This window comes from Panthera tigris, chromosome A2 (assembly GCF_018350195.1).
Source record: "Panthera tigris isolate Pti1 chromosome A2, P.tigris_Pti1_mat1.1, whole genome shotgun sequence".
NCBI classification, from domain to species: Eukaryota; Metazoa; Chordata; class Mammalia; order Carnivora; family Felidae; genus Panthera; species Panthera tigris.
In genome coordinates, this window is record NC_056661.1 from 146,969,306 (window position 1) to 146,981,758 (window position 12,453).

The window sequence follows — 12,453 nt, forward strand, 5'->3', positions numbered from 1 at the left end:
CTGCTTTCTGTCTCTATGAATTGGACTACTTTAGGGACCTCATCTAAGGAGAGTCATACAGTACTTGTCTTTGTGTGTCTGGCTTAGTTCACTTAGTAAAATGTCTTCAAGTTTCACCCACACTCTAGCATGTGCGGTAAGACAGTTTTTAACTTAAAAAAAAAAAAAAAAGGATTCCCCCTTCAAAAAATAGTTTTCTGGATTTCAAATATCTCTCTCTGGCCCTCCCCCATGCTTGCTGTCTCAAAAACAAATAAAAATTATAAATAAATAAATAAATACATACATACATACATACATATATATCCCAAGAAGTCCTTTGATAAAGATACCTGTTGTAGGATTGTTAACCAGGATTTCTCAAATGTGTTTGACTAAGGAATCCTTTATTGCTTAACCCCTATTACTATCCCTAGGAACACTGTTCCATGGTACATACTTTGAGAAATGCTGGTATGCTGGCTTCTCTGCCTGAAAACACTTTTATATCTATTTTCTCACTTAGTCTTTATAAAACTTCTGTCAAGTAGATTGAGAAATTTAAGTTAATTTGCTTCACTTAGTGAAAAAGGAAAAAATGCTTTCAAGATGTAGGTCTGCTAAGAAAATCTCTAGGTTAGGAGAAGCAGCTAGAACAAGTGATTGAGACCCTGTCCCCTGATTTCCCTTTTCTGTTGAAGGTCCACTGTCAAACATACTGTGTTCACCATCACCAGAGCCCCATGGGTACATTGCACTCCTCCCTTTAACCTCCTGGCAGAACACTGCACACCTGTTACAACCCTCTCCCCCTGGTTCCTCTTAGTACAGCTGAGAGAGGCCGGCCATAATTTTCTCTGTGATTACATGAAATCGACGGGAAAACAAAATAAACACAGAGAAAGGAAGAAGCATAAAATGAGTCTATCCAAACAAAGTATGGTTTTCTGCTTCATCCATTCCTAACTTATTCCCAGACCCAAAGGCCTTGTCACCCTCCCACACAAAGGGCTGGTTCAATTCTAAGCACCTTGTCTGGATGCCTCACTTCTTTACTGCCTATAATGCAGGTGTTCCTGGTGCCCGTGTGGGGCTGCTGTTTTATTTAGGGACAATGACTCTTCTGTCCTGATCTGTCATGTAAGTCTAGGCTCATGAAGAGTGAACATTCATGATGTAAGTCATCCAGGTAAGATGGTCACTAGGTCTGACGGCACATTTTTTGCAGGTAGGAGAGGGAACGCCCATCCTTTGGGCCTCAGTCTTTATGCCTAAACATTAAGGGATCTATTGGCTCTAGCTAAGGGTCAAAAATGGACAGTGCTCCGTGGCGGCACAATAGGTGTTAAACTGGGGTTTCATCTACTGATGAAGCAAAATAAACCATAACTTGTTATTGTTATAGTAACTCTATTGACTTGTTATAGTAACTCTATTTATTTCCCTTTTATTACCCCCAGACCCTTAGTAAAGTCCTGTTAAAATGTCCAGCCTTATGTCAGCTGTGCTATTAGATATTAATGGACAGTTATAAATCCATACTTGGGCTGAGGTTACAAGGAAGATACAGCCCATTCTTGGGAGCCAGCATGGCTGGAGCTATAGGCACTGGCAGCAGAATTAAGAGTTGGGGCCATGGGATCTCTGTGACCCTCCTCAAGTGGGGGTTCTCCCTCCATGCCAAGTGTGAGCAAGGCCATAGTTCCCTAACAAACAAGTCTTACCACCACCTCTCAGGGGTTACTCTCTCAGATACCCAGTTTCCTCCCCAGCTTCTAGATTCTTTAGGCAGGAGTTATCTAGATAAGGAAACTGAGGCCTTTGCCAAGGTCACAGAGATTGTCCTAGGAAAGGGGTGATCAGCACCTACAGCAAGTAAGGGTAATACAATGTGGCCGAATGTCAAATGGGCACAGAAAAATGAACTGAAAAGAAATGAAGTAATCTCCAAGTGAACAGATGAACAAGAGTCAGTCGGCAGTGAAAGTCAATGAGGCAGAATGCTCAGCCTGGAAAGATCGATGCAGCAACCAACCAATGACCCGCATTCCCACCTGAATTGACACCCGACCACATCACAGTCATGTTTGTATATGCCCAAACCGACTCCCCATGCCGCCTGCCAGCACACTGCCCAGGTGCCAGATTCAACCTCCATCCAGGCACCCACCTGACCTAATCAACATCTTCAAACAGAGCTGAGAGGTAGCTGATGGAGTCTGAACACAGAGGCTATAGAAAGAAGTCCCTGGAACAAGGAGATAAGGTGGCCTTCTGAGAGTTAATTTAGTAACAAGACATCTGCACAAAGCGCTAGATATCTGCAGAAGCCACCTTACAGGGGCAAGTTGTCCCTAAATCACTGCTGAAAGAACAGGGAATTGAAGCCCACTCAGGTGACAGTTTCTTCCTCTGACAAAAATGTAACTCAAGAAGGCTGTAATCTAAAGAGTCTGAATAAAGAAGGTGTTAACCAACTCGGGATGGTCAGCCTGGAGTACAAAGCAAAACAGCAAAGAACTGTGGCTTTTAATCTCATACCAACCAGAAAGAGAGAGAGAGAGAGAAAGAGAGAGAGAGAGAGAGCTGTTATAGCCTCCAGACATGACTATGTGGCTCCACAGGAAGTGCACTCCAAGAAGAGATGACAGCTGGCCATCAAAATTCTCCAAGAAACAGATGACATGGTTCTCAAAAACACCAGCCTCCTGGTCCCCATTATATGCTCCCCCAGTGAGGCAACTGACCCAACTGATTCTTTCCTACTGGTATATTCCCCAATTTATTCAGGGTTTCATCCTCCACCTGGGGCCCTACCTCAGAAGGGGGTCAGTCATGATTAGAATCAGGCAGTGATTACCAGCCCCAGTGGTTAATCGAGACTGGATTAAACCAGTCGTCATGGTCTCCTTCCCTTCTGCCAGTAATACATTTCTGACCATTCACAAGACTCAAACCTGGCCACTGGACCAGAAGCCTGCTGGGGACTGCATGTTAAGGAGAGCACCCCTTGTCCTTACTTGCCCACCACTCACAGTGACGTCAACTGTTGCAGACTTCTCCTGACAAAGAGGGGAGACATTGCCGATATGCCCACCATGGCTGAGCAGAGAAGAAAGTACCAACAGCTGAAAGCATCTGAACACATCTCACTGACTCACCCAGTACACCTTCAGGTTACAGGTGTGTTCTCTGGATACCTTGCTACTGTGAAGGCCATGAAGGGTGTCTAGGAGAGCAATCACCATTCTTTCATCAACCAAATAAAAACAGACTCGATTGCAAAGAATAAGGTGACATTTTACCTTAAATATCAATGTCCTAAGGAATTAAAGAGATTTAGTCCTGAGAATCTGGTCATCTCTGGATACAATGGCAAAGTCAAACACTTGCATGCTGGTATAATCTCATTTAACAGCAATCGAGGGGAATAACAGAAAACACGTGCTATCTTGCAGTCTTTACCTTACATCTTTCTACTCGAGTCCATTACCCACTGTCTAGATATGTGTCCTTGTCTCTAAAAATGCCATATCTTGCTTACCTACCTTATGGTGTTTTGGGGAGCATGAAAGGAAATCAATATGAAAAATACAAAGTGATATACAAACCATGGAATTTTGAATAAGAAGAAAATCATCTCAACTTATTGTACATCAGAATCACTGGGGGAGGTTTTTAAAAAGTACAGAGGGGGAGCTGGGTGGCTCAGTCAGTTAAATGTATGACTCTTGATTTGTGCTCAGGTCATGATCTCACAGTCGAGGGATCTGAGCCCCACGCTGGGCTCCCACTTACAGCATGGAGCCTACTTGGGATTCTCTCTCTCTCCTCTCTCTCTCTCTCTCTGCCCCACCCTGCTTGCACACACACACACACACACTCTCAAAAGAAATAAATAAACTGGGGGAAAAAAAAGCATAGACACCAAGATCCCACCCCCAAAAACTCTCACTCAAAAGATGGGGGATAGACATCAGTATTTTTCAAAAATCAGTAATTTTTAAAAATTAACTATAAAATAATGATTAAAACATTGCTTTAAAAAAAAAAAAGCAATGGTTATTTGTCTCCCAAGTGATTATTCTAATATGCAGCCAGGGTGGATGAGAACCACTGATAGCAGGATCCTGTCATGTGCAGGTCAGATAGCAAGCCCAGGGAAGTGGACAGGCTGTTTGAAAATCTGCATCCACCAACAACAGAGCAAGAGCACCAGGAGTCTGGTCTCCGGAGTCCCAGATTAGGTATCTTCCCATCATACTTCAGTGTCAACTTCAGGGTATTTAGAGCATTATTATTAACAGGCATATAGAGGAAGGGCAGGAAGGAGGAATTACAAAGGGTTATGAGGAAATTTGGGGGGTGATAGGTTTGTTCATTATCTTGATTGTGGCGATGATCTCACAGCTGTTTCCATATGTCAAACCTCATTAAATTATACACTTTAAAGATGTAATGTATGGCATATCAATTATATCTCAATGAACCTGTATTTTAAAAAACAGACTAAAAAACACAACCTATAGAATGGAATAAAATATTTGCAAATCACACATCTAGTACGGGTCTAGTATCTAGAATACACAGAAAGAAGTCCTGCAATCCAACAACAAAAAAACAAAGAACCCAATATAAAATTGGGCAAATGACTTGATGAGACATTTCTCCAAAGGAGATGACCAATGACCAATGGTCAATGACATTTCTCTGAAGAAGATGACCAATGACAAATGACCAATAAGCACACGACAAGATGTCATTATGGAAATGCAAATCAAAACTACAATGAGATACCACTTCATGTTTACCATGATGGCTATAGTTAAATGAAAAATAACAAATGATTTCAAGGATGTGGAGAAACTGGAACCCCTGAATATTGCTGGTGAAAATGTAAAATGGTGCAGTTGCTGTGGAAAACAGTTCAGTGGTTCCTCAAAAAGCTAAAAATAGAATTACCATACAATCTGGAAATTACACTCCTAGGTATATACCCAAAAGAATTGAAAACAGGGACTTAAACACATATGTGTATACCAATGTTCATTTAGCCAGTGGTCAAGAGCCAATGGGTGAAAACAACCCAAGTATCCATTAACAGATGAATGGATGAACAAAATGTGGTGTATCAATACAATGGAATACGACTCACTGATTTAAAAAACGAAAGTTTTGATACATGCTACAATATGAATGAACCTCAAAATATTAGGCTAAGTGAAGGAAGCCAGACATCAAAGGCAAATGTTCTATGATTCCACTCCTGTGAAATATCTAGAATATGCAAATTCAGAGAAACAGAAGGTAGATTAGGCAGTTACCAGGGGCTGGTAGGAGGGAGAAGGGGCCAGTTATTGCTTAATGGGTAGAGTTTCAGTTTGGGAAGATGACAAAGTTCTGGCGATGAATGATGGTGATGGTTGCACAACACTGTGAATGTAATTAATACCACTGAATTGTACGCTTAAAATGGCAAATTTTAGGTTTTATATATTTTACTACAACAAAGAAATTTTTAAGTAGACCCACTGTAGTCCTCTGATCCACCTTTCACAATGATCCTCTCTGTCTGTAAAGCATGTACAAATTCATTAATAATGAGGAGAATGTTTAGGGAGGTACAATGGCTAAGCACTCTATATGAATTACCTCATTTATTTTTCATAACAGCCTATTAGGTAGAAACTATTATGATCCTTATTTTACAGGTGAGGAAACTGAGTTACAGCCAGATTTATGTTCAAAGCCCGTGAAGTCGGCATGTAACAGAGCAGGGGTTTTCACCTAGGAAACTTCTAGAATGCAAATTCTCAGGCCCCACACCAGACCTAAGGGACCTGTGTTTAAACAAAGCCTCCAGGTGCTTGTGAGAAAAATCAGGTTTGAGAACTCCTGTTACAGACCAAGGTAGAGTTCACATATGAGCCTGAATGCTGGGTCCCAAACTTGACCATGCAGCACTGAAGCACCTGGAAAGCCCACCCTGAGTTTCTGGCTCAGTGGTTCTAGAGCATGACTTGGTCACTTTCATTTCTAACAAGTTCTCAGGTGACACTGATGATGCTGGCCTGACCACACTTGGGAGCACTACTGACATACACATTCATTTATCTTACCACCATCTCATTCTTCTCACTAGCATAGGTATTTTTTTTAACTTGTTTTATTTTTTATTTTTTTAAATTTACATCCAAATTAGTTAGCAAATAGTGCAACAATGATTTCAGGAGTAGATTCCTTAGTGCCCCTTACCCATTTAGCCCATCCCCCCTCCCACACCCCCTCCAGCAATCCTCAGTTTGTTCTCCATATTTGTGAGTCTCTTCTGTTTTGTCCCCCTCCCTGTTTTTATATTATTTTTGTTTCCCTTCCCTTATGTTCATCTGTTTTGTCTCTTAAAGTCCTCATATGAGTGAAGTCATATGATTTTTGTCTTTCTATGACTAATTTCACTTAGCAGAATACCCTCCAGTTCTATCCACGTAGATGCAAATGTCAAGATTTCATTCTTTTTGATTGCTGAGTAATACTCCATTGTATATATATATACCACATCTTTTTTATCCATTCATCCATAATCCAGTGAAGAAACAGGCAAAAGACATGAATAGACACTTCTCCAAAGAAGACATCCAGATGCCCAACCGACACATGAAAAAATGCTCAACATCACCCATCATCAGGGAAATACAAATCAAAACCACAATGAGATATCACCTTACACCTGTCAGAATGGCTAACATGAACAACTCAGGCGACAACAGATGTTGGCAAGGAGAAAGAGGATCTCTTTTGCATTGTTGGTGGGAATGCAAGCTGGTGCAGCCACTCTGGAAAATAGTATGGACGTTCCTCAAAAAACTAAAAATAGAACTACCCTACGACCCAGAAATTGCACTACTAGGCATTTATCCATGGGATACAGTTGTGCTGTTTCGAAGCGACACATGCACCCCCATATTTATAGCAGCACTATCAACAATAGCCAAAGTATGGAAAGAGCCCAAATGTCCATCACTAGTATAGGTATTCTTATCCCCATCTTGCAGGTATAGAGCTCAAAATCCAAGATCACACATCCTAGCACCACCAAAGGAGTTGTCATCTCTATGTAGAACTGAGTTCAGTGCTCTTCACTACAGTACAATACCTGTACCCCAGTGATCTAGATGCTTCCATATTCCAACTTTGCACTCACATACCGCCTCCTTCAAGGCCAACAAATGTCTAAAGCCATAAGAGATGTTTAATTCAGGGGTACCTGGGTGGCTCAAAGCCAATAAATGTCTGAAGACATAAAGATGTTTAATTCAGAGGCACCTGGGTGACTCATTTGGTTAAGTGTTCGACTCTTGGTTTCTACTCAGGTCATGATCTCATGGTTCATGGGATCGAGCCCCACATGGGGCTCCATGCTGACAATGTGGAACCTGCTTGGGATTCTTTCTCTCCTCTCTCTCTCTGTCCCTCTCCCACTCGTGATTGCTCTCTCAATAAACAAACAAACAAACAAACTTAAAAAAAAATATGTTTAGGAGTGCCTGGGTGGCTCAGTTGATTAAACTATGATCTTGCAGAGCCCATCAGCCTGGGCTCAGGTCATGATCTTGCGGTGCGTGAGTTCGAGCACCACACTGGGCTCTGTGCTGACAGTTCAGTGCCTGGAGCCTATTTCAGATTCTGTGTCTCCCTCTCTCTCTCTGCCCCTCACCCACTCACACTCTGTCTCTCTCTCAAAAAATAAATAAACATTTTTAAAAAAGGATGTTTAATTCATTCCAACGAACTGGTGTTAGAGTGACTGCATTTCTGTAAAGAAATCCAGTAAGCAGAAAGAAAAAGGGTGGAGCAGTAATGAGTAGGCTCTAGTTTAGTGGTTAGGAGAATATGTATAAATGGGTAGATGGAGTTGGAAGGAATTGGAATATGAACTACTTTTCATCATTCCTACGAAATCAGCTGCCTCTTACCAAAATGAAGAGAAATTTTCTCCCCTGCATTGTCCAAGATAATAGTTCTTTATAATGTCCTCTGGGCACAGTGCATTACTTCCTACATGTTCTGTTACAGTCACCACTTAATGCTTTATACATCTCTGATTCTCCTCTTTCCAAACCACTTGTCTGATCTGATCATGACACTCTCCCACTATTGCCTACAGAATGGAGGACAGACTTAGCCTTATACTCAAAGACCTCCTCCACCTAGCTTTCATCATTTCCACTCAAATAGAACTACTCTTCACTGCCCATACATGTCCTGTGCTTTCCTGCTTTCATGGCTTCACCTAGTTGTTCCATTTGCTTGAGATTCCCTTCTCCTTCTTGCTTCCCTATCTCTACACTTGAAAATTTGACCTTGGACAAATGACCTCTTCCCTTTAGGCTTCAGTTTGCTCAACTATAAAATGGGAATGACAATAGGACCTGCCTTCTAGGTGGTGGTGAGGAATAGATGAGGAAATCCATTGTAACCACCATCACAAACCCCTCCTAACCTCCAAGCCAAAGGAATCTCTCTCCTTCCCTAACTTTCCAAAACAATGTGTGCAAATGTCAGAGCGGATCACTTTCTACTTTGCATTTGCCATAATGTTTACATCTGTATTCACTTTGATGCTAAATAAACCCTCCTGACTTGAAAATATGCTCCTTATTTATAGTTCAGTGCACAGTACTCTGCACAGCGTAAGTGCCCAATAGGACTTGGAAGAAGAAACGATCAGTCTCATATGACCCTAAACAGACCCTACAGCATCCCTCATACTGCTCTAAGTCCCCATCAAAGTTAGCCAAATCCTTGAGTAGGGTGTTAGTTCAGGAATTGGATGGGTGCAAGGCCTCCAACATGAAAAGATTTAAGTTGTCCTGTGAACCAGCCGCTGAACTTTGGAGAAGGGTCTCCAGATACCCCCTGTTCAAAGAGTTCCCCCAAATCCACAGACACCAGCCTCAGCCCAGTTTTCCATCCCCAAAGCATTTTCCAATAATTCAAAGATTCCCTTCCACATCAGGAGTCCCTTGTGCATACTTAAAACAAAAAACCTTGGCTCCACAAGAAAACCATTTTTCTCTCATTTGATGCTTGTGGGCCTCTGCTCTCCTTTTGCTCTGCTTGTCTGTGAGGCTGCAGCTGCCTACCCACGTTGGGGAGTTCTGACTCAGTGGAGTCCTCGGGCTTCTCCCACACACAGGGTGCAGGCCCAGCAGGCTCTGCGCTCCCTTCCTCACCTGCCCTCATCTTCTCGCCTTTCCTCTGCTCCCGCGTGCCTCAGTGCCATCACCCTATACCAACCCATCTCCTTGGACACGTCCTCATCTTGGGGGCCCAGAAGTCTGGTTTGAGCCCATGGCCTACAGAACTAGACCCCTATGGAGTTGTTCCAAAGAGAAGAGTGTTTGTTTGTTTGTTTGTTTGTTGTTTTGGCAACTCACCAGGCAATGCATTGAGACTGGAGACATTCCTTTGATAGGAGAGGAGAAGGTTGAAGGGAGGCTGGGAAACAAAATGGCCACTCTGTGATGACTCCCAGGGCTAACACTATTTAGAAGAAAAGGCCAATAAATTTTTTTAACGTTTATTTATTCTTGAGAGACAGAGAGACAGAGCACAAGCAGGGGAGGGGCAGACAGAGAGGGAGACACAGAATCTGAAGCAGGTTCCAGGCTCCGAGCTGTCAGCACAGATCCTGACACAGGGCTTGAACTCATGAACCGTGAGATCATTACCTAAGCCAAAGTCAGCCACCAACCAACTGAGCTCCCCAAGCTCCCCAAGAGAAAGCCAGTAAAGAGGAAGCCACAGCTTGATGCGTGCGTGTAGGGGTAAAGAGGAGTGGGAAGAAGGAGCTCATACAGAAATGGAAAATGGATCAGCATAGATGAAGAAAGGATATAATACTTCTTCTCTCTGCTTCTTGGCTATAACAGGGATACCCAGTAAGATCCCCCAGCAATTCCAGTTCTTCCCTGATCCTATCCAGGGTCTCCAACTAACTTGCTATAGGGCCACCTGTCTTCCTAACTCTTTCTATCATTGGACTCACTCCTTGCTATAGGAGTCTCAGTGAAGGAGGAGCATCTCATCTTCCAGGAGAAAGAAGCATGGCCTGGGGATCCTCCTGTCTCAGACTTCCCTACCCTAGTGTCCACACATTTACACCTAGTGCACAGACAAAACCTGGCTACTAGGAACTCATGGAGACACACACAAGTGTGCAAGTGTGTGGAGATACAGCAGTGGGGGAAGGGGACATGGAGAGAGCAAAGGGAGGAGGATAGAGTCTCCAGAGTAAGAACAGCTAGGACTTAGAGCGAGTGGACAGATACTGGGTTGGCTGGCACAGAAGGTCTTTTACTTTGTGGTCTCCAATCTCAGGAGATATGGGAAGAAAATACTAGAAAAACATACATACATATATATATATATATATATATATATATATATATATATATATAACAAAAAGAAAACAGCTCTACTAATATCCTATATATAGAACTGGCCTGCCCACAGGTTGCTCTGTTGACAGGCCTATGTCCGACAGGGCACAGCGGTGTCCTGAGGGCAGCAAAGGGTTCTCATGATGCTGAAAGGCTGACGTGGTCCCCTCATACCTTAGCTTCCCATCAGCATTTGCAAGGTATTATTGCATATCTGTGCCAACCAAGGGGATTTATTATTTATTGCATTATTTCACTTTAATAATCCAGTGTGTTTAAAAATTAGTAAGTGACCTTAAAAGATACCTGTCTTTTAAGGTATAGGGGCTCCTAGGTGGCTCAGTTGGTTGGGCAATTGACTCTTGGTTTCAGCTCAGGTCATGGTCTCTTGGTTCATGGGTTCAAGCTCCGCATTGGGTTCCACAGTTGGCAGCGTGGAGCCTGCTTGGGTCTTTCTCTCCCTTCCTCTCTCTCTGCCCCTCCCCTGCTCATGCCGTCTGTCTTAAAAATAAATAAATAAATAAACTGAAAAAGGATACCTATAAGGAGAGTATGGATAGAAAATAATACAGATAATGCAGGAACCAGTGGTCAATATGAAAATGAAGAGGTGATCCTGCCAGCACAAACTCTTCATCATCTACGTTAGAAGCTACAGGACCAACTAACCAACCACACCAACTCATCACTTTCTTCTCCAAAACAAAATTATTAGGAAGACTGTTTTCATATCTTGATTTATTATTGTCACCATCATTAATAATGAACCTTCTCTTAAGCACTGATTTACTTTGAGATATTGCCCAATGGATGGCAATGCATACCAACAGCATGGCAGACTATACCCATTGCCTCTCTTTTTCAAGGGCTGCGCTGGGCTCACTGTGCAGGGGAGGGACGGTGGTCTGGCTAGGAGAATAAGAAGTGGCATCTCAAGGAATCTCAAGATACAGCTTCTAGTAAAGGCGCTTGTGGCTGAGCCCATCTAATGGGACTCACCATTCCTCCTACCCCCTACCTCACGTCAGCTGCAGACTTGGGGCCCCAGAGGGAAGGGGAAGGGGTTTCTTCCTATCCAAGCACTTTATTCATCTCATTTGCCTCCGTGGCAGCCACCCTGTAGGCCACGACCCACTGTCCCACCAATTCACCCAAGGGAGTCAAGAGGAAAATATACCATAGAGAATGAGCGCCCAGGTCTCTTCATTCCCAGACTCTACTTTATTCCTTGACCAAGACCCTCTCCACAGGCCCCACCATCAGGATATTTTCTCTGTGATTGAGAATCGAGGCTCCTCCCCTTCTCAGATTACTGAGACCTTGCCACATGCCCGGCACTGGGTTGTACACTTGACCCCATCATCTTACTACACCACCACCCCTCACCACAACACCACAAGGGAGCTCTTACTACTACCCTTTGACAGAGGAGGAAACTGGAGTTCACAGAGGGTAGGCAATTTTCAGGGCCAGAGCCCAGACTCTATCCCAGGGTCAGAACCTTTGCTCCCCACCTCTCTTCTGCTCCTCATTGAGATTGGGAGTGCCGAATTTGGAGAAAAGCATGCATCTGTATTATGACCTTAGACAAGTTACTCTCTGAACCCCAGGCTCCCTGTGTATAAAATGGAGTTAAATAGCACATATCCCATGGGGCTTTTGTGAGGATTAAGTGAGTTAATAGGTGTAAATGCTTCCAACAGTGCTGGGCACAAATAGCTGTTCTATCAGTGTTAGCCATCATTGCCGCAGTCCTTCTCATGTTATATTGCTCTCTCCGGTAAGCTCAGTGTCTCCTCCTTTTGTTCCCTATGAGAGACTAATCCTTATCGTTTTATCCCAATCCTGACTCTTGCTCCAGGCCTGGGGAGAAGCTGCAGATCTCAGAAGGGAGAGACTAAACTACCCTCCCTGCCCCCACCTTTGCTGCGGCACACACCCCACTGCCATGTCCAGGGCTCAGCAAATGGCCCAGGACGTGAATAGAGCTGAAGAAAGATGGAGAAGGCTCCCGGACAAGGCCTCCCACAGC

At 43.4% G+C, this 12,453-nt stretch overlaps 1 protein-coding gene across 5 annotated transcripts in view; it reads right to left on the bottom strand.

Annotated features, from left to right (window-relative positions):
• PLXNA4 (plexin A4) overlaps positions 1 to 12,453 on the bottom strand; it is a 586,108-nt gene that overhangs the window by 379,075 nt on the left and 194,580 nt on the right. Inside the window, exon 1 of one of the 5 annotated variants that reach the window (XM_042972647.1) lies at positions 9,417 to 9,493. The exons of the other annotated variants lie outside the window; for them this stretch is intronic. The gene's annotated coding sequence lies outside the window, so the exon portion shown is untranslated. Of the gene's footprint in view, positions 1 to 9,416; positions 9,494 to 12,453 lie in introns of those variants that run through there. 5 annotated transcript variants of the gene reach the window in all.